Source organism: Phascolarctos cinereus, unplaced genomic scaffold (assembly GCF_003287225.1).
Source record: "Phascolarctos cinereus isolate Bilbo 61053 unplaced genomic scaffold, phaCin_HiC Scaffold_1;HRSCAF=81, whole genome shotgun sequence".
Lineage (NCBI taxonomy): Eukaryota > Metazoa > Chordata > Mammalia > Diprotodontia > Phascolarctidae > Phascolarctos > Phascolarctos cinereus.
In genome coordinates this window covers 192,334,630-192,354,364 of record NW_027555514.1, presented here as the reverse complement: position 1 = coordinate 192,354,364, position 19,735 = coordinate 192,334,630, and the positions used below count along the sequence as shown (strand labels likewise).

At 37.1% G+C, this 19,735-nt stretch overlaps 1 protein-coding gene across 6 annotated transcripts in view; it reads right to left on the bottom strand.

Moving 5' to 3' along the window:
- The window catches only part of CRACR2A (calcium release activated channel regulator 2A), a 228,984-nt gene that overhangs the window by 183,843 nt on the left and 25,406 nt on the right, over nucleotides 1-19,735 (bottom strand). For all 6 annotated transcript variants that reach the window (XM_078155925.1, XM_078155927.1, XM_021001581.2 and 3 more), the window contains exon 2: nucleotides 9,243-9,506. The gene's annotated coding sequence lies outside the window, so the exon portion shown is untranslated. The remainder of the gene's footprint in view (nucleotides 1-9,242; nucleotides 9,507-19,735) is intronic.

Below are 19,735 nucleotides of genomic sequence, written 5' to 3'. Positions count from 1 at the left end.
TTCTAGTCATGGGAGACAGATGGTAAATAAAGGTTAATGGAGTGCCATGTGTGAGAAACAGAGAAAAGGTCCATTTGGCTGGACCTTGGAGTGCAGGGAGAAAATAATACATAATAAGAACTGAAAGATAGGTTGTGGTCAGAATGTGAAGGACTTTAAAGTCCAAACAGAGTCGATATTTTATAATGAAGATGGTAAGGATAAACTAGAGTTCATTAAATTAGGGGAGTTACATGGTCAGACCTACAATTAAAGAACATCACTTAGGCAGCTATCCAAAGGACAAATTAGAGAGGAGAAGAAATGAGGCAAAGTGACCAACAAGGAGCCCATGGCTACAGTCCAGGAAAGAGGTGACCAGGGCTGGAACTTGAGTGGTGGCTCTGTGAGCAGTGAGAAGGGGACAGACTAGTGATATGTTGTAGAGGTAAAAGGGCAAGATTTGGCAGCTGATTAGATGTACAGACTGAGGGAAAATTAGAAGTCAAGGCTTAGAACCTGGGACACTGCCACCACAAAAAGAGCTGCTACAAATATTTTTGTACATGTGGGTCCTTTTCCCATTTGTATGATCCCTTTGGTATATAGCCCTAGAAGTGCTATTGCTGGGTCAAAGAGTATGCACATTTTTATAGCCCTTTGGGTATAGTGCCAAATTGTTCTCCAAAATGGTTGAATCATTTCACAACTCTACCAACAATGCATTAGTGTTCCAATTTTCCCAAATCTTCTCCAACATTTATCATTTTCCTGTTTTGTCATGTTTGCCAGTCTGATAGGTGTGATGTGGTACCTCAGAGTTGTTTTGATTTGCATTTCTCTAATCAATAATAATTTAGAGCATTTCTTCATATGACTATAAATGGCTTTAATTTCTTCATCTGAGAACTGCCTGTTCATATACTTGGACCACTTATCAATTGGAGAATGTGTGCAGCCTTTTAAGGATGGTACTGCTCACCTGCTGGTGTGAAGAAGGGACTAGAAAAGGTGCCCTAAATATTATCTCTTTCAGCCCACTCTGGTCTGCTTACCATGTCAAAACACACACCAAAAAATATGTACATAAACTTCTGCAAAGATGATTCCACTCACCATTGGTACATGGAATGTGTGCATGCTTATGAACAACATGAAATCTGGTAGACCTGAAAGATGAACAGTTCTTGTGAGAGAACTCAGCAGGTATCACATCCAAATAGCAGTTCTGAGTGAAACCAGGCTGGCAAATAAAGGCTAGTGAGCCACTGTGTTGACCTCATTGTTGTATGCCTGTGAAACCTGCACAGTCTACTAGTACCATGCCAAGAAACTGAATCACTTCCATTTGAATTGTCTTAGGAAGATTCTGAAGATCACTTGACAAGATTAGGTACCAGACACTGAGGTCCTTTCTTGAGCTAAACTGCCCAGAATTCAAACTCTACTGTAGAACTCATAACTCTAGTGTTGTTTGAATGCCAAATGTGCATTTGCCTAAAAGACTATTTTATGAAGAACTCACATAAGGAAAGAGCTCACATGGTCATATGGTCAGGGGAAGCAATACAAGGACACGCTCAAGGTCTCTATGAAGAACTTTAGAATCAATTGCATGACATGGAAGGTGCTAGCAAAGTACTGCCCAGCATAAGTCTTAGTACTTTCTTTGCCTTGGAATTGCAACCAGAGCCCCTGCTCCCTTATGACCCACCACTAGCATTCCTCTCCATCATGGAATGACAACCCAGAGCTGCATATGGGCAGTAGAGTTACCAATAAATGCCAGCTACACCTAGTGCCAAAAAAGGGTCCCCTGTAATCTCTTTCTAACCAGTCATCTGATCCTCTTTTTATCTCTGGGCTCAGAGCTCCTGAAGCTGTTGCTACAGTTGCTGACAACCACATGTGTAGGCTCCAGAAAGGCTGTCAGCCCATGTCACAAACCTGTCCTGCTGACCTAAGCTTTCTTAGGCCAGAAAAATCTTTCATTCTGACTTTTTGTTGGCTCTGTCCTCCAAAATTTGATTTAAGGAGCTATTTTAAGGTTGGTTGGAAGGGATATTGAGAGAGTTCATCTGGGTCGCCTCTACTCTGGCATCAGTAACTCTCTTTTAAAGTCTACTCTATTAAAATTTTTTAACCAACACAGATCATGGTGGCTGTTGTCCATAGACCTCTCCCAGGTTATCCTTTCCCTTTTCTCAAGGAACTTAATGCCCAATTTGCTATCTTCAAGATAAGGAATTCTTAACAAAATATATATTTCTATTAAAAACATGGGAATAATTGGGTGTTTAAGTAAAATGCAAATAATATCTAAAATAAAGTGCCAACCTTATATGTATTGGGTAAACACTAGAGGTTTTTCCGGTAAGATCAGGGATAAAGTAGTAATGTATAATACCACCACTATCATGTGGTATCGTTTTAGAAATGACATCTTGTAATAAAACAAAAAGAAGAATCTATATGTACAAAAATATTATATAGCAGCTTTTTCTGTGGTGGCAAAAATTGGAAATTGAGGGGATGCCCATCAAATGGGAAATGGATGAACAAGTTTGTGGTGTATGATTGTGATGGAATGCTATTGTGCTATAAGAAATAATAAGCAGGATGCTTTCAGAAAAGACTTACATGAACTAATTCAAAGTGAAGTGAGCAGAACCAGGAGGACATTATACACAGTAATAACAATATTGTATGATGATCAGCTATAAATGACAGCTATTCTCAGCAATACAATGATTCAAAACAATTCTGAAGGACATATGATTGAAAAAATGCTATCCACCTCCAGAGAAAGAACTGTTGAGAGTCTGAATGTGGATTGAAGCATACTTTCTTTCTTTTTTGATTTCTTTATTTTTATGTTCTTTCTTTTTTTTTTCTGTGTCGTCTTTCACGAAAATATGTTTTTCATGACTGCACATTTATTACCTATATCAAATTGCTTTCCTTCTCAATGAGGGGAGAGAGGAGGGAAGAAAAGAATTTGGAGCCCAAAATTTAAAAAAAAAAAGTAAAATTATTTTTATATGGAATTGGGGGAAAATAGAATATTAAATAAAAACTGGAATTTATTTTATGATTTTTCAAAGAAATGCAAGCTGTATATGATGGAAATGCAGGGTTTCATCTATGATCCTCTTCTGGTCTTTATATATGGAAATATTCATGTTTGTTAATAGTCATGTTTATTAAGAGCAAAAAAAAAAGGAAAGTATTTTTTATATAAAGAAAAGAATTCAAAATTACATCAAAAAAGTCACAAAACTGTTCATACCTTAGGATCCCACTACTTGGCCTGTGATATCAAGGTCAAAGACCAAAACAAAGGTTCTAAGTATACCAAAATATTCATAGCTGAACTCTTCAGGGTAGGCAAAAAGTGAGTGTCCATTGATTGTGGAATGAATGAACAAATTTCAATGTGTAAATGGAATAGTATGGCCACTGAGATACCTTCCAACTCTAAAATTCTGTGATTAACAATGAATATGAGGAATTCAGAGAAACATGAGAAGTTTTATATGAACTGGCACAGTGTGGGGAAAAAAGCAGAACCGTGAGAACAATATGCAAAATGACTACAATAAAGTAAATTGAAATAGCATTAAAAAGCAGCTGAACTTAGATTAAATGTAATTACTAGTCTTAGTCCCTGAGGATGATTGATGATACCTCTTGCCAAGAAAGAGGTGGAGGATTATGGATGCAGAATGTTGAATGCACCATCAGACTTGTTTGGCTTTGCTTAACTATTTTCCTTTGTGACAAGGGGGAGTTTTATATGTACAATAATATTTATAGCAGCTCTTTTTGTGGCGGCAAAGAATTGGACATTGAGGAGATGCCTATCGATTGGGGAATGGCTGAACAAATTACGGTATATGAATGTAATGGAATACTATTGTGCTATAAGAAATGATGCACAGGCAGATTTCAGAAAAACTTGGAAAGACTTACACGAACTGCTGCTGAGTGAAGTGAGCAGAACCAGGAGAACACTATACACAATGGTGCAATGACCAAATCTGATAGACTTAGCTTTTCTCAGCAACACAACGATCTAAGACAATTCCAAAAGATTTATGATGGAAAATGCTATCCAGAGAAGAACTATGGAATCTGAATTCAGATCAAAGCATACTATTCTCACTTTTTAAAATTTTTTTTTGGCTTCTCACGGTTTTTTCCTTTTGTTCTGATTCTTCTCTCACAACATGACTAATATGGAAATACATTTAATATGATTGTACATATATTGCCCATAGCAGATTGCTTGCCATTTTTGGGGGGGGGGGAGAGGGAGAAAAAAATTTGGAAATCAAAATCTTATAAAAGTGAGTGTTGAAAACTGGCTTTACATGTAATTGGAAAAAATAAAGTAATATTAAGTGGGAAAAAAACAAGGGGAGTTCTATTGAGAGAGGCTATATACTGGGAAATAATTTGGATAATGAACAAAAGCCATCAATAAATCATTTAAAGTTAAAAAAAAGAAAGATAATGAGTTTTGGACATAGAAATTTTGAGTAACTCACATTGAAAGAGTGCCTTAAGGTTCACAAAGCACTTTCCTCACAATAAATCCATGAGATAGGTAGTACAAGAGTTACTATTCTCATTTTTCATTCTATAGATGAAAAAAACTGAGCCTGAAAGTTTGTCACTTTCCAGGTATAGAGGTCACATCTGGGACTTGAATTCATATCTTTGCCTCCAAACCCCAAATCCTTTCCCCTATATGATACATTTTGGCATTTAGTATTTAGAAGGAAAACTTAGAGAGTATTTAGTGGAACATACCCATATAACAAATAAGGAAACTGAAAGGAACTATTTTCAACCTCTGATAGTTGGAAGAGTTAAAAATCATGAAGGTACAAAGGAGTAACTGTACCTGAGTGCAGATGCTTATTGCAGTAATCTAACAGGCTCCAGGTCACTTGCCCTCCTTTCTCTGAGACTTCAGCACCAGATCGATAATCTGCCTCTACACCAAAGGGTATGCTGGAGCCAACTCAAACTGTTGAATTTTCAGTGTGAGCACTTACATCTCAGAAATTAGCAAATGCTACAAATCACAGCTTGAGTTACTGATTTGTTGATTGTCCAGCCTTATGAAAGTGATGGAGAAAATGTTGGTAATGCAGATTGAATTTTAAAGTGGATCACAATTACATTTTCCCTCCAGAGAACCAATCATTAAGCATTTACCAGAACACCACTGTCTATACCCCAGCTTCTGTCTTCACATTTGGAAATTTCAATATACACAGTGGTGTCTCTTCAAACATCAACTACCATAACCTACAGATTCACTCTAGTTCAGCCACCCCCATCACTACACCACATCTCTCAAAACCATAGCTTGACTCCCCACTACCTATGTGACGTTAGAGCATCACTGAACCTCTATGGGATTCAGGTTTCCTTATCTGCCAGTCAATCAGTAAGTACTCATTAAGTACCTACTATACAGCCAGACACTATGCTAAGTCCTGGAATACAAAGAAAGGCAAAACACTTCGGTAAGATGAATGAGTTGTACAAAATGGTATTGAAAGTCCCTTCTAGCTCTAAATCAATGATTTCATGAACTCAGGTATTTCATTCTTTGATCATCATCATCATCATCTGTATGTCCTTCCATCCTTCAACTTGTAGAAGAAGCTTGATGTAATGGAAAGAAAGTTGGATTTTGGTTCTCTTTCCAGCCTTGTCACTTAAAATCTCTATGACTTTTTGCCAGTTACCTCTCCTCTGTCTCGATTTCCTTATCTGTAAAATGAAGAGGTTGGCCTGGTTGGCCTCTAATGTCCCTTCCTGCTGTAAATCTATGAACCAATTATCTATATTTCTATGACCTATGATCCCTTTCCTTCATTCCTAAACCTATTCTTCAGCCCCACCACAATCTCCAGGACCTGTTCTGCCTGTTCTCTCAGTCTATCACCCCTACTATGGCCTCACTTTCGTCCCTAATTCATCTTGACACAATAGGTAACAATCCAACTATATACTTTCCTCCACTTCGGATCCCTTGACACTGAGCTCCACCTTTTCCCCACTACCTCTCCCCTACTACATTGTCATCCTTCCCATCCTCACTCCCCCTAAATCACCACCTCCATCCCCTCCCCATCATCTTTCTCAAAACCTACTCCAGTGCTGATAAAAAGAACCAGGGAAAGTCACACAACCAGTGTTTGGGTCCACTGTATATTCATGTTATGTCTTTTCATCTGGACTCTCAGTGCTTCAGAACAATCTTTTTATTCTTCCTTGATTGAGTCTATCCTACTGAGTCTACTTATGAATTCCACCTCACCATTTCAAACTTCTCCTTTCCCCTGAAGCCCTTGATTCTATTCCTATGAGTAGATTCTACTCCCATGAGATTCTACTCTCTCAGAAGATAAGCTCATTTCTACTTTCCTGAGGAAATCAACACAATTCCTCTCTAAGGCTCACTTCCATCCCTTCTTGTATGTACCTATTTACACATCTCATCTCCCCCATTAGAATGGAAACTTCTTGAGAACAGGGATTGTTTTCACCTTTTCTTTGTGTCCCCAAGGTAACACAATACCTTAAACACAGTAGGCATTTTAACAGTGCTTGTTAATTTATTGCTCCTTTAGGAGCTCCTTTATCTCCTTTTTCCATAGTTCATATCCCCTCTACATCATCAACCATTCTCTCCTTCTTTGCTTTACCTTTTGGGTGAGTATTACATATTTTGTTTTCTGTCTCTGTGATTCCAGTGCCTAGCACAGTCTTTCTCATAGTAGGGTCAAATGAGATAACATATGTAAATAGCTTTGCAAACCTTAAAGCAATATATAAACATAGCTGCTATTATGACAACATATTAATTTTCTATTTCATTTACATATCACAATTTGTTCATCCATTCTCCATCTTGTTTTCAGTTTTTTTCTAATGCAACCCTGTGAGGTAGGTACTATTATTATCCCAATTTTACAGATGAGGATAGTGAGGCAGGCAGATGTTAAGGGACTTGGCTAGGGTCATATAGCTAGTAATCATCTGAGGCAGGTTGAAAATCAGGTCTTCCTGACTTCAAATCTGACATTTGATCCACCCTACCACCCAGCTGTTTTCTCAACAACAACAAAAATTAAAACAAGGAATTCAGAAAAAAAAACCATAGGAAGACTCAAATGAAGCGATGGAAAGAAAGCAAAAGCAAGATAATAATATACGCAATGACTACAATAATAAAGATGATAAAAAACCATTGAGTTATCATGAATTACAATGAACAATTACAAGTAAAAAGGAAACATACTTTCTTCCTCTCAGTTTCAAGGTGGGGACTATGGATGTGGAAGATGGGAAACATTGTCAGACACAATTATTTTAATTACTGACTATGCATAATTTTTTTTGATGCTTTCATGTTGTTTTAAGGTAGAATTCAATGAGGGCAGGGCAGTTTAAGGGTAGAGTGTAAAGAGCACTAGATTTGGTGTCAAATGAATCAATCCTGACTCAGCCACAAAACCCCTTGGGCCTCATGCACTGTTGGCACACTATGAACTGGTCCCCCAAGTACAGTGTTAAAAACAGAAGGCAACAATAAAGCTATTTTTTAAATGTTGTTTAAATTGCTGAATTGACTGAAGATGGTAGGGAGGTACATGACGAGATTGAAGGCCATAGAATTTCTCCTATTTTACTGGCCTTATATAAGAACCATAGCTAGCCAGTAGGTGACACAATGTTTTGGTGTTTTGGTGTTCTTTACTTCTAGACCTTTCTTCTTTTATTCAAACAGCAACATAACATAACTAATCTTGGTCTCAATTTCCCTAACTGTAAAATGAGGGAGTAAGGACTCTAAGGCCCTTTCAAATCTAAATCCTACAATCCTCTGATTCTTATTCTGATGGTGCCTGAATGATCAAAAAATATGGGACTACTGTTCCTTAATGTAATGGAAGTCAATCAATCCATATTTATTGGGCATTTACTATGTTCAAGGCACAAATTTATGGGAAGTCCCAAAGCACTCTCTTTACTCTCCAAGAACTGCCAATCTAGCTGAAGTTCTGACCATAAATATCATAAGTATACAAACAATGGACTGCTTGAGATGGGCTCAATGAGTTGTATGGCTGGCCAGTCAGTGCTTCCAAATTGGCACTGCACCACACTTGAACCAAATATACGTATCTGACCTGGTGAGGGACACATGTGTGTAGGGAGTATGGGGGAAGAAAGTGACCCCTATAATGCTAGGCAAATCCCCAAGATGTGAGGCATCATGTAATGGAAATCATATTAGACTTGGAGTAATATGACCTGCACCTGAATTCTGGTTCTGAAATTTGCTAGCTATGTGACCTTGGACAAACTCACTCTGAGACTTGATTTTCCTCATCAGTAAAGTTAAAATAATATTTATACTACCTCTCTCACACAAAGAAAGCCCTTTGCAAACTGTAGAGAACTGTCGCTAAGAGATTACAAGACAGAGCTTTACAGTTTACAAAGCTAACAATGAGCCAGTCAGTCAATAAGCATTTATTAAGCACAGAACAGTGAGCTATTATTTTCACTAAGCATTTTTGTGGGCGGGGGGGTAGCCAACTCCTACTGTGCTGCTCTTCTAACCATATCATCCACAGGAGTACCAAAAATTCAGGACCTTGCTACTTCTGCTACCTTTGTGACTTTAAACAAGTCACCCCTGTCTCTGGGGTTCAGTTTCCTCATCTGTAAAATGAAGGGACTGCACTGGATGACACCCAAGTTTCCCTTCCACATGTAAATGTTAGGCTTTTATGCCCACACACCACCAAGGAAATTTCTTCAGGATTAGGGTAACAATCCTGATCCTGAGGAAAACATTTGTTTAGCTCTATATTATCTCTTTTCCATCTAAGAAATCAAGCACCCTCACCAGACCAGAAAGAAAAAATTGTTAGACGGTTAAATATATTAAGACCATCCTCTGAATGTGTGAAACCGAAAGTACATAAACCCAGATGTTTTCTAAGGTTGGCCCTATTGGCAAACTGGCTGGATTTTCACAGGATCAGTTACCCCAAGCCACCATTTTGAGTTCACCACCTCACCACCACCACCACCACCACCACACAAAGGCTTTGTTGATTGCTCTCAGCCTTCTTGTGGCCTTCCCCCACCTTCATCTCCATGCAGAATCTTGATCTTTACTCCTCACATTTTTATCAAAAGAACAAGTCACATAGATTGTCACACACCTGCTTTAAGGACAAGCTCAATTCCTTATACTTGGAGTTTCTTTCTCTCAACACTCAGGACATTTACTCCTCTGGTTTTCTTTTAGCTTCTTGCTCTCCTTGGGGAGAGATCCAGTTGAGATAGATTATGTGTAATGGATTTCCCAGACAATAGAATTTATGAAGAATAACAATCCATGTAAAGGCTACACCCCTTTGTCAAGCAATCATATCACCTGACCATGTCCCTGAGCCAACTTCCTTGAAGAATCGGGATGATGTCATCTGCAAAAGGAATAGAGAGAGTGAAGACTTCCTTACTTTGGCATTAATCAACTTGGCCAAACTTTGCCCACTCTTTTTAAAAAAAATTTTATTTATTTGTTTTTAGTTTTCAACATTCACTTCTATGAGATTTTGAGTTCTAAATTTTCTCTCCCCTCCCTCCATTCTCCCCTCCTCAAGATGGCGTGCAATCTGATATATGTCCACTCTTTTATACAGACTTGTAAATTGTATTTTATGAAATACATTGTATTGTATTTTTGTAAATCTTTTTAATATCTGGCTTAGTAGAAGACAGTTGAATTCTTCTACATTCAAGCTGTTGTGATATACTGTTTTGGTTGAAGTATTTGGAGAAAATCAGGTCTCATCTAGATATGTAGTTAGAAAAAGGAGAAGTATTTTAAAAGACAAGTATCTTATTATTATTATGAAAATAGTTTTGACCTTGTAGATCTCCTAAAAGGGCCTCAGGGATCCCAGGAGTCCACAGACTACACTCTGAAAACCACTGGACTAGATGATCTCTGTTGTCTCTTCATATCCAACATGCTATCATTTCTAAGACCCTGCCCAGGTGCCCCATGACCTTTTCTGGTACCTGTCTCTTAAGATTGGAGATTTTTTGTTTTCAGTTGTACAAAATAAATTATGGAATTATAGATTCCTGATGTCCCTAGTCCCAAGGATCAACATAGGATTTAGAGCTAGATGTATACTTACAATAAATTAGGAAAAATCTTGTCTCTCTCATTTTGCAGATGAAGAAACTGAAGCCCAGAGACATGAAATGCCTTGGCCAAGATACAACACTGCCCTACACAACACTGCCTTTCATGATCTCTACTCCCTACCCTCCATCTTCACATTCTTCAATAATACCCTTGGCCAAACTTTGTCTGTCCATTCTTTTATACTCTTTAGCTACTATCTTGCACCACTTAGTGGGCTCCTCTGGGATGGATAAAAACAAGTCCAATCCCACCAACTAAGATGAGACTCAGAATAAAAGACTGTCTTTGCCTACTAAGCTCCAGACTTCTTATTTCCTTTATGACTCAAATACTCCCCTGGGAAAAAGAAAATCTATCTTGTTATCCCATTTAAGATGCCACTGGGTAGAGGTATGTGGAACATCATTTTCTACATGTGTACAGAAATGACGAGTAGCTCAAGAATGCTCTATCTCCTGAATGTGCACCATACTTGTGGTTTCTTATTTCAGGTGCCAGGCTAGATACATGCTATACCAAGTTTCTGCAATGTAATTATTTCCTCATAATCTAGTATTGCATCTATATAGGTTTGTATGTGTTTTTTTAGTTAACCAATATAGAACATAAATACAATAAGTAGATAAATCTGCGAATGTGCCCAACATCACCAAATGAATGTCAGAGACAAGTAATCCCTTCTCTATGAAGCTTTTCTAATGCATATGTGTAGAGGAGAGAGTGTATGTGTGTGTGCGTGGGCATGGGCGTGTGTGTGTGTGTGTGTGTGTGTGTGTGTGACCAATGCAGACTGTAACTCATACATGGCTCCATTGATGAGTCCTATAAAGTTGCCTGAGTCATAAAGAAATCAAATGGCTTGCCTATTAAGTGTTAGAGGCAGGCTTTAACCCATCTTCCTGACTCCAAATCCAGCAGTCTAGCTACCATGCCAAGCTATTCTCCAGATGGTTGATAAAAAGGAAGGAAGAAAGGAAGAAAGGAAGGAAGGAAGGAAGGAAGGAAGGAAGGAAGGAAGGAAGGAAGGAAGGAAGGAAGGAAGGAAGGAAGGAAGGAGGGAGAAAAAGAGGATGGAAGGAAGGAGAGAAAGAGGAGGAAGGAAGAAAGAAAGTAGGGAAGAAGAGATGGAAGAAGGAAGGAAAGGAGAGGAGAGGAGGAAGATATGCTTTAGTTGACAAATATATGAAGCTCATAGTTTCATTAGGTCACAAAATGACCATAAGCTCCAATCACACTTCAAAATGTTATTATTTGGTCTACTGGGGTGGAGCAAATATGGCAGAGTAGAGGCAGCAACCCAGTTGAACACTCCCAACATTCCTCTCCAAACAATTTTAAAATAATGCTTCAAATAGAATTCTGCAGCAACAAAGTCAACAAAATGTCAGGGTGAGACATTTTTCCAGCCTAAGACAACTTAGGAGATCAGTGGGAAAGGTCTGCGACACTGCGGTAGAGACAGGCCTGGAGCACAGGCAGGGGTAGCACCAGCAATGAGCCTTGGAGGAAGTTGCCAACAGTGGCAGCAGCAGCAGCTTCAGGAACTCTCAGCCCAGAGACAGTAAGGAAATTAGACGATAACCTTAGTCAGAAAGAGATTACAAGGGGACCTTTTGTTGGCCCTGCATGTAAAACCTTGCACTGATTCGCAACTCTATTGCCCATACAAATTTCTGGGTTGCAATTCCAAAGTGGAGAAGAGTGCTTGTGGTTGGTCATAAGGGAGCAAGGACTCTCTCAGTAGTTCCAGGGCAGAGAAGACCACTAGTGCTTTTAGGTGCAGGAGAACAGGGGCCCTTCCTGGGTGAAAACCAGAGCACAGACCAGGAGAGCAGTGATCACATCTCTCCTTGGATCAAGCCACATTGGAAGCCTGAAAATCTGCAGATCCCCAGAACTACCTCTGAAAATAGCAGCATGACAAAGCCTGAAGCTTGAGACACTGCCTCTCCATCCCTGGATGAGTAGAGCCCAACTTTAACATAAAATTCAAAGGCAAGAAACAGGCTGGGAAAATGAGCAAATAATAAACAAACAAACAAAAAAAGAACCTGAACATAAAAAGCTACTACAATGGCAGAGAAGACCAAGACACAAACTCAGAAGAAGACAACAATATGAAAACAGCAACAAGCAAAACATCAAAGAAAAATGCAACAAGAATTTCTGGAAGAATTTTTTTAAAAGATAAGAGTAATAGAGGAAAAGTCAAGAAAAGAAATGAGAGTGATGCAAGAAAATTATGAAAAGAAAATTAATAGCTTGGTAAATGAGGTATAAAAAATACTGAAGAAAAAGAATCTGAAAAAAATAGAATTGGCTAAATGGTAAATGAGGCACAAAAATTCAATGAAGAAAAGAACTCCTTAAAAAGCAGAATAGAAGGGGCAGCTAGGTGGTGCAGTAGATAGAGCACTGACCCTGAAGTCAGGAGGACCTGAGTTCAAATCTGGCCTCAGACCAAACACTTGACACTTACTAGCTGTGTGACCCTGGGCAAGTCACTTTAACCCTGATTGCCTAAGCAAAAAAAAAAAAAAAAGCAGAATACACCACATGGAAAAGGAGGTACAAAAACTCACTGAAAAGAAAAATTTCTTAAAAATCAGAAGTGGGCAAGTAGAAGCTAATGACTTCACAAGATATTAAGAAACAATAAAACAATGTCAAAAGAGTGAAACATAAAAGAAAATGTGAAATATCACATTAGAAAAAGAAATGATGTGGAAAATAGATTGAGTAGATATAATTTAGGAATTATTGGACTATCTAAAAGACATGGTTTAAAATAAAGCCTAGCCATTATAATTCAAGAAATTATCAAGGAAAACTGCCCTAATATCTGAGATACAGAGGATAAAATAGAAATTGAAAGAATGCACCTGTCACCTCCTGAAAGAGATCCCAAAATGAAAACTCCCAGGAATATTATAGCCAAATTCCAGAGCTCCCAAGTTAAGAAGAAAATATTACAAGCAGCCAAGAAAAAAAAATGACTCAAATATTGTGGAGCCCCAGTTAGGATCACACAAGATTTAGCAGTGGAGTGGGGGGCTTGGAATACGATATTTTGAAAAGCAAAGGAGTTAGAATTACCATAAAGAATAACCTACTCAGTAAAACTAAGTATTCAGGAAATACTGCAAGGGAAAAAAAGTGGACATTTAATTAAATAGAGGACTTTCAGGCGTTCCTGATGAAAAGACCAGAGCTTAATAGAAAATTTAACAAACACAAGACTCAAGAGAAGCATAAAAAGATAAATGTGAAAGAGAAATCATAAAGGATTCAATAAAGCTAAATTATTTACATTCCTATATGAGAAGTTGATACATGTAATTCCTAAGAACTTAATTATTATTAGGTTAGTTTAAAAGAGTCTACATGGAAAGAAAGCATGGAAGTGAGTTGATTATGTTGGTGATCTCAAAAAAAAAAGTCAAGGGGTAAGAAGGAGGGATGCCCTGAGAAAAGGGATAAGGGAAAGGTAGAATGGGTGAAATGTTCTCACATAAAAGAGGCATACAAGAAAAGGCTTTTATAATAGAGAAGGAAATTGGGTAGGTGGCAGGCAATGCTTGAAACTCATTCTCACTGGAATTGGTTCAAAGAGAGAATATATACACACATTCAGATGGGTACAGAGATCTATCTTATCTAACAGGGAAATAAGATGGGAAGGAAAGAAAAAGGGAAATGATTAAAAAAAAAAAAAGGAGACCAGATTAAGGGATGCAGTGGTCAGAAGCAAAATAGACTTTTGAGGAAGGGCAAGATAAAAAGAGAGAGAAAGGTAAACAAAAGAAAAATAGGATGAAAGGAAATACACAGTTAGTAATCATAACTGTGAATAGGATAAACCCACCAATAAAATGGAAATGGATAACAGAATGGATTAGAAATAAGAATACAAAAATATGATGTTTACAAGAGACATACTTGAAATGGAAAGATACAAAGCTAAAATAAGGGTTTGGAGCAGAATTTATTCTGTTTCAGCTGAAGTAAAAAAGGCAGGGATAGCAACCATTATCTCAAGGAAATGAAAAAGCAAAGATAGACCTAATTAAAAGAGATAATCAGGGAAATTATATTTTGTTTAAAAGGTACCCTAGACAATGAAGAAATATAAAAAAATCTCAAGTTTCTCTGATGAAGGCCTCTTTTTCAAATATATAGGGAAGTGACTTAAATTTATAACAATAAGATTGATAAGTGGTCAAAGGATATGAATAGGCAGTATTCTGATGAAGTCGGTTTTCTATAGTCATATGAAAAAATGGTCCAAATCACTATTGATCAAGGAAATCCAAATTAAAGTAACTCTAAGGTATATCCTCAAACCTGTTAGACACAACAAATGCTGGAGATGTGGGAAAACAGGTATACCACTGAACTACTAGTGGGGCTGCGAATTGGTCTAATCATTCTGGAGAATAATTTGGAACTATGCCCAAAGAGTTATAAAACTCTGACTCAACAATATCACTGCCAAGTCTATATCACAAAGCGATCAAAGAAAAAGGAAAAGGATCCATATATACAAAAATATTTATAGTAGCTCTTTTTTTTTTGTAGAGGCAAAGGGAATGGGGATTGTTCAGCCATTATGTTAAATGATTATGATGGAATACTATGAAAATATATATGTGGAATAAGAAATAATGAGGGGTATGGTTTTAAAAAAACCCTGAAAAGAACTATGTGAACAGATGCATAGTGAAGTGAGCAGAACCAGATCATTGTACACAGTAACAGCAATAATGTAATGATGATCAATTGTGAAAAATTTAGCTATTCTGATCAATACAATGATCCAAGACAATTCCAAAAGACTCATGATGAAAAATGCTATCCATCTCCAGAGAGAGAACCGGGGAACTCTGAGTGCATTTTGAAGTACAATTTTTTTCATTTTCTTTATTTCTCCTGCTTTTTGGTGACATTGCTAATATGGAAATACGTTTTGCATGATTTCACATGTATAACTGGTATTATATTGTTTGCCTTCTCAGTGGGTGTAGGAAAGGCAGGAGTGATGGTAAAAATTGGGAACTCAAATTTCTTTTTACAAAGTGCCATAAATAAGAGGTTTTTTTTAAAGTGTTATTATTGGGAGAGGACTCTGGGAAGGTGGTGGAGTAGGTCAGAAAACTTTCAGCTCTCCAAATTTCCTCCACAAAAAAAGACAGAACGTTACCTCACAGGGAACATAGAGCAGCAGAAATAAACAAGTCAGTTCTCCTAATACAACTGAGAAGACACTAGGCAAGACCCAACCTCCAAGGGTGGAGGTTCAGCTTGAGTGAAGTGCAAACACCTCCAGAAGCAGGATAGTGTGACTGGGGGCCCTACCTGTGGCTTAGGAATAGAAAGGGGAGCCCAAGGTTGAGCCTCAGGATAGATCTCAGAAAATAACAGTAACAAGGACCTGAGGGTTGGGGGCGTCCATATGTCAGGACTACAATTTGATTACACTAATATCTGCTAAAAACAAAATACAGTAAAATAAGTAATGAGTAAGCAAAGGAGAAAGAACCCAACCATATATAGCTACTATGGGGACAGAAGAAATCTGCATTCATATTCAAAAGAAGATAATGGAGCTAAAAAAAAAAGCCAATGAGAAATGTCACATGGTCCCAAGAATAAAAAGAATTCTTGGGAAAAACTTTAAAAGATTTTAAAAATTAAATAAGAGAAATTGAGGAAAAATGAGGGAAAAAGAGCAATCCAAGAAAATTATGAAAAGAAAGTCAAACAATTTGAAATAGAGAATCAAAAACTTAAGGAAGAAAATAATTCCTTGAAAACCAGAATTGGGCAAAGGGAATGTAATGATGTTCTAAGACAACAAGAAATAATAAAACAAAATCAAAAAAATGAAAAAATAGAGAATGTGAAACATCTCAGAAAAACAAAAGATGTGGAGAATAGACAGAGAAGAAATAATAAAAGAATAGTCAGACTACCTGAAAATTATTATAAAAAAGAATCTTGATGCAATATTACAAGAAATTTTCAAGGATAATTGCCCTGAATTTCTAGAACAAGAAGGCAAAGGAGAAATAGAAAAATCCACTGATCACCACCTCAAAGAGATCCCAGGGGGAAAACTTACAGGAATATCATAGCCACATCTCAAAGCTCCCAGGTTAAGGAGAAAATATCAGAAGCAACAAGGAAAAGAAATTTAAATATCATGGAGCTATAATAAGGATTACACAAGACCTAGCAGCTACTATGCTGAAGAACTATAGGTCTTGGAATAGTATATTTCATAGAGTAAAAGAGCTAGGGTTACGACTAAAGGTAACTTACCCAGCAAAGTTAAGTATAATCCTGAATTTTAAAAATGGACATTTAATTAACTGAAAGACTTTCAAAACAGCAGAACTTAAGAAAAATTTGACATATAACATCCAGGAGAAATATAAGTTAAATGTTAACGACTCAATAAGGTTAAATTGTTTACTCCTTATATGTGAAAATATTATCAGTACTCTTATGACTGTTATCATTATTTGAGCAGTTTGAAAGAAAGGCTTGGGCTGAGCTATGTACGATGGGGTGATTCTAAAAAAATCAAACGATGCAGGGAGAGATAAAAAGGAGTGATTATCTAATTATCTCACACAAATGAGGCATAAAAACACTGATACAGAAGAAGTTAGTAGAGGGGAGGGTGGATAGTGCTGGAACCTTACCGTTATTGGGAATGGGTTAAAGAGCGAACAACATACAAAAGTATAAAAGTCTTCTAAAATTAGAAAGAAATAAGAGGACAAGAGGATGGGGTCAGGGGAGAGGATAAGGGAGGGACTCTTAGAGGGGTGGGTAGGTTAAGGAATAGGAGGGCAAGATAGTAAGTAGAGGTAAAGCAGAGGAGTAAGGAAAGGTAGGAATAATATGAGGATAGTGAGGAAAAATAGGAAGGGGGAAAATACACAAGCTTAGAATAGCTTAGAATGTGAATGGAATTAATTTACCCATAAAATGAAAACCGATAACAGATTAAAAATTTGAATTCAACAGTATGCTGCTTTCAAGAAATGCTATAAAAATGAGAGACACACAAAAAGATAAAATAAAGACCTGGAGTAGATTTTATTATGTAAAAAAACAAGGCTAGTAATCATGATCTCATACAAAGTTAAAGCTAAAATAGATTTAATCAAAAGACAAAAACAAGGAAACTACACTATGTGTTAGTAATATTATTTAATATTGTTTTAGACCATTTAAAATAGCCAGACAGTATAAAATACCTGAGAGTATACCTGGCAAAACAGACACAGGAACTATATGAACATAATATAAAATATTTTTTATTCAAATAAAGTCAGATCTAAGTAACTGAAATAATATGTCATCCATGGGTAGATAAAGCCAATATAATAAAAGAAATTATAATTTTACCTAACTAATCTATTTATCCAATGCCATCCCAAAAAATTATCTTCCTGAGTCAGAAAAAAATTACAAAATTCATTTGGAAGAGCAAAAGTTCAGGAACTTCAAAGAAACCAGGGAAAAAAGATGTAAAGGAAGCAGATTCAGCAGTATCAGAACTTAAACTATATTATAAGATGAGAATATTGAAATGTAAAATGGATAATTTTGATTATTTTAAATTAAAATCTTCCTGTATAAATAAAACCCATATAGCCAAGAATAGAAGGAATGAAGAAAAATGGGGGGAAACTTTCACAGACAATCTCTCAGATAGGATGCGACTGGGTTGGAATATCACTGTTGGTGTAGGAAATGGTGAGCTGGTTGATTTAGAAAAACATGGAAAGACTTAGACTTATGAAGGAAGATGCTACCCACCTTCAGAAGAACAGATGACAAGCAGAAATAAGCATAGTGCAGTCTTTTATATATATACATATATCTGTATAAGTGTTTATATGTATGTTTATAGATATCTATGTATATGTATACACACACATACACACACACATATATACATATGTTTAGTTGTAGCCTTCTGTAGGGTGGGAGGAGAGGGAGGGGAAAAATAAAGTAAAAAGTACACAGTAGAGAACAAAAGAAAACCTAGAAGGAAGCAAAGAAAAGCTGGGCAGCCTTGAAAACAATGTGTAGTATTTAGATGTAGTATCGGTTTTTTTGAAATAGAAATTTATTGTTTTATATTGAATCCACTCTTATGTTCTGCTGTATACATGGCGATGTCTTTTTTTTCTTTTCTCATTTTGTATTCGAGTTTAAAATAAATAACTTATAAAAAAAGTGTTGTTATTCTTTTCTTCCCCTTCAAACACCTCCACCTACTGTTATACAAGACTGTTGTACAAATCACTAGAAGGAAGTGACACAAAAAATATCTACTTGGCTACACACATGCAAAAGCACAGGGTCAGGACAGGACAGGCTATAGAAATTGTATTCATTTATTTACTAATTCAAAAACAATTATTAATTACTAATTTGCCCAGAATAGTATAGTTAGTGCTGGAAGAAATAAAAAGTTTATATATTACACAAGCTCCTCAAAGAATTTACAATGTAAAATGGAGATAACAAGCAAACACAGAAGAGTAGAACACAAAATTATATAAGATTAATGAAGCATAACACAGTATAAAAACAAGAACCAAATGCCATGGGAAGTCTAATGAGTAAGGTCATTGCCAGCTTTGGCAATTTGGGTCGACTTCCTGGAGCAAGTAGCATGTGATCTGGACTATAAAGGACGGTCAGGAATTCAACACATCAAAGAGGAAGAGACCATTCCAGACTTAGGGAAAGAATAGTACATATGGAGGGCAAAGAGTAATTCAACTTGGTTGTCATGTAAGGGGCCGTCAGGATCATTTAGTAACAAGTGTTCCATTTTACAAATAAGGAGACCATAGTCCCGCAGGTTAAAATTTCCTCTCCCTCAACTTGTTGGCCTAAAGGCATCTCAAACTCAACATATCCTTATCAGAATATTATGTTTCCCCTGAAACCTCTCTCCATAACTTCCTTACTTCTATTGAAGACATCATCCCTTTAATCACAGAAATTCACAACTCTGGACTCTTCCCTCTCTCTTAGCTCTAATACCCAACCAGTTATTAAATTTCTTTCTTTCTTTTTTTGGGGGGAGGGGGGTGTAGGGTTAGGTAATGGAGTTAAGGGACTTGCCCAGGGTCACATAGCTAGTAAGTGTCAAGTGTCTGCGGCTGGATTTGAACTCAGATCCTCCGGTGCTCTATCCACTGTGCCACCTAGCTGCCCCTAAATTTCTTAATTCTATCTCCATAACACATCTCATATCTGTCTCCCCTCCACTCATGAAGTCACTACCCTACTTTAGGATCTCAACACTTCTCACCCGGACTATTGCAATAGTTTTCTAATGAATCTCTTCCCTTTCAGCCCCTCCACTATCCAGTCTGTCCTCCACACAGCTGTCAAATTGGTATTCCTAAAGCACTTGGTTCATCTCAAGTTCCACCTCGTATAGGAAACCTATTGTTTGCC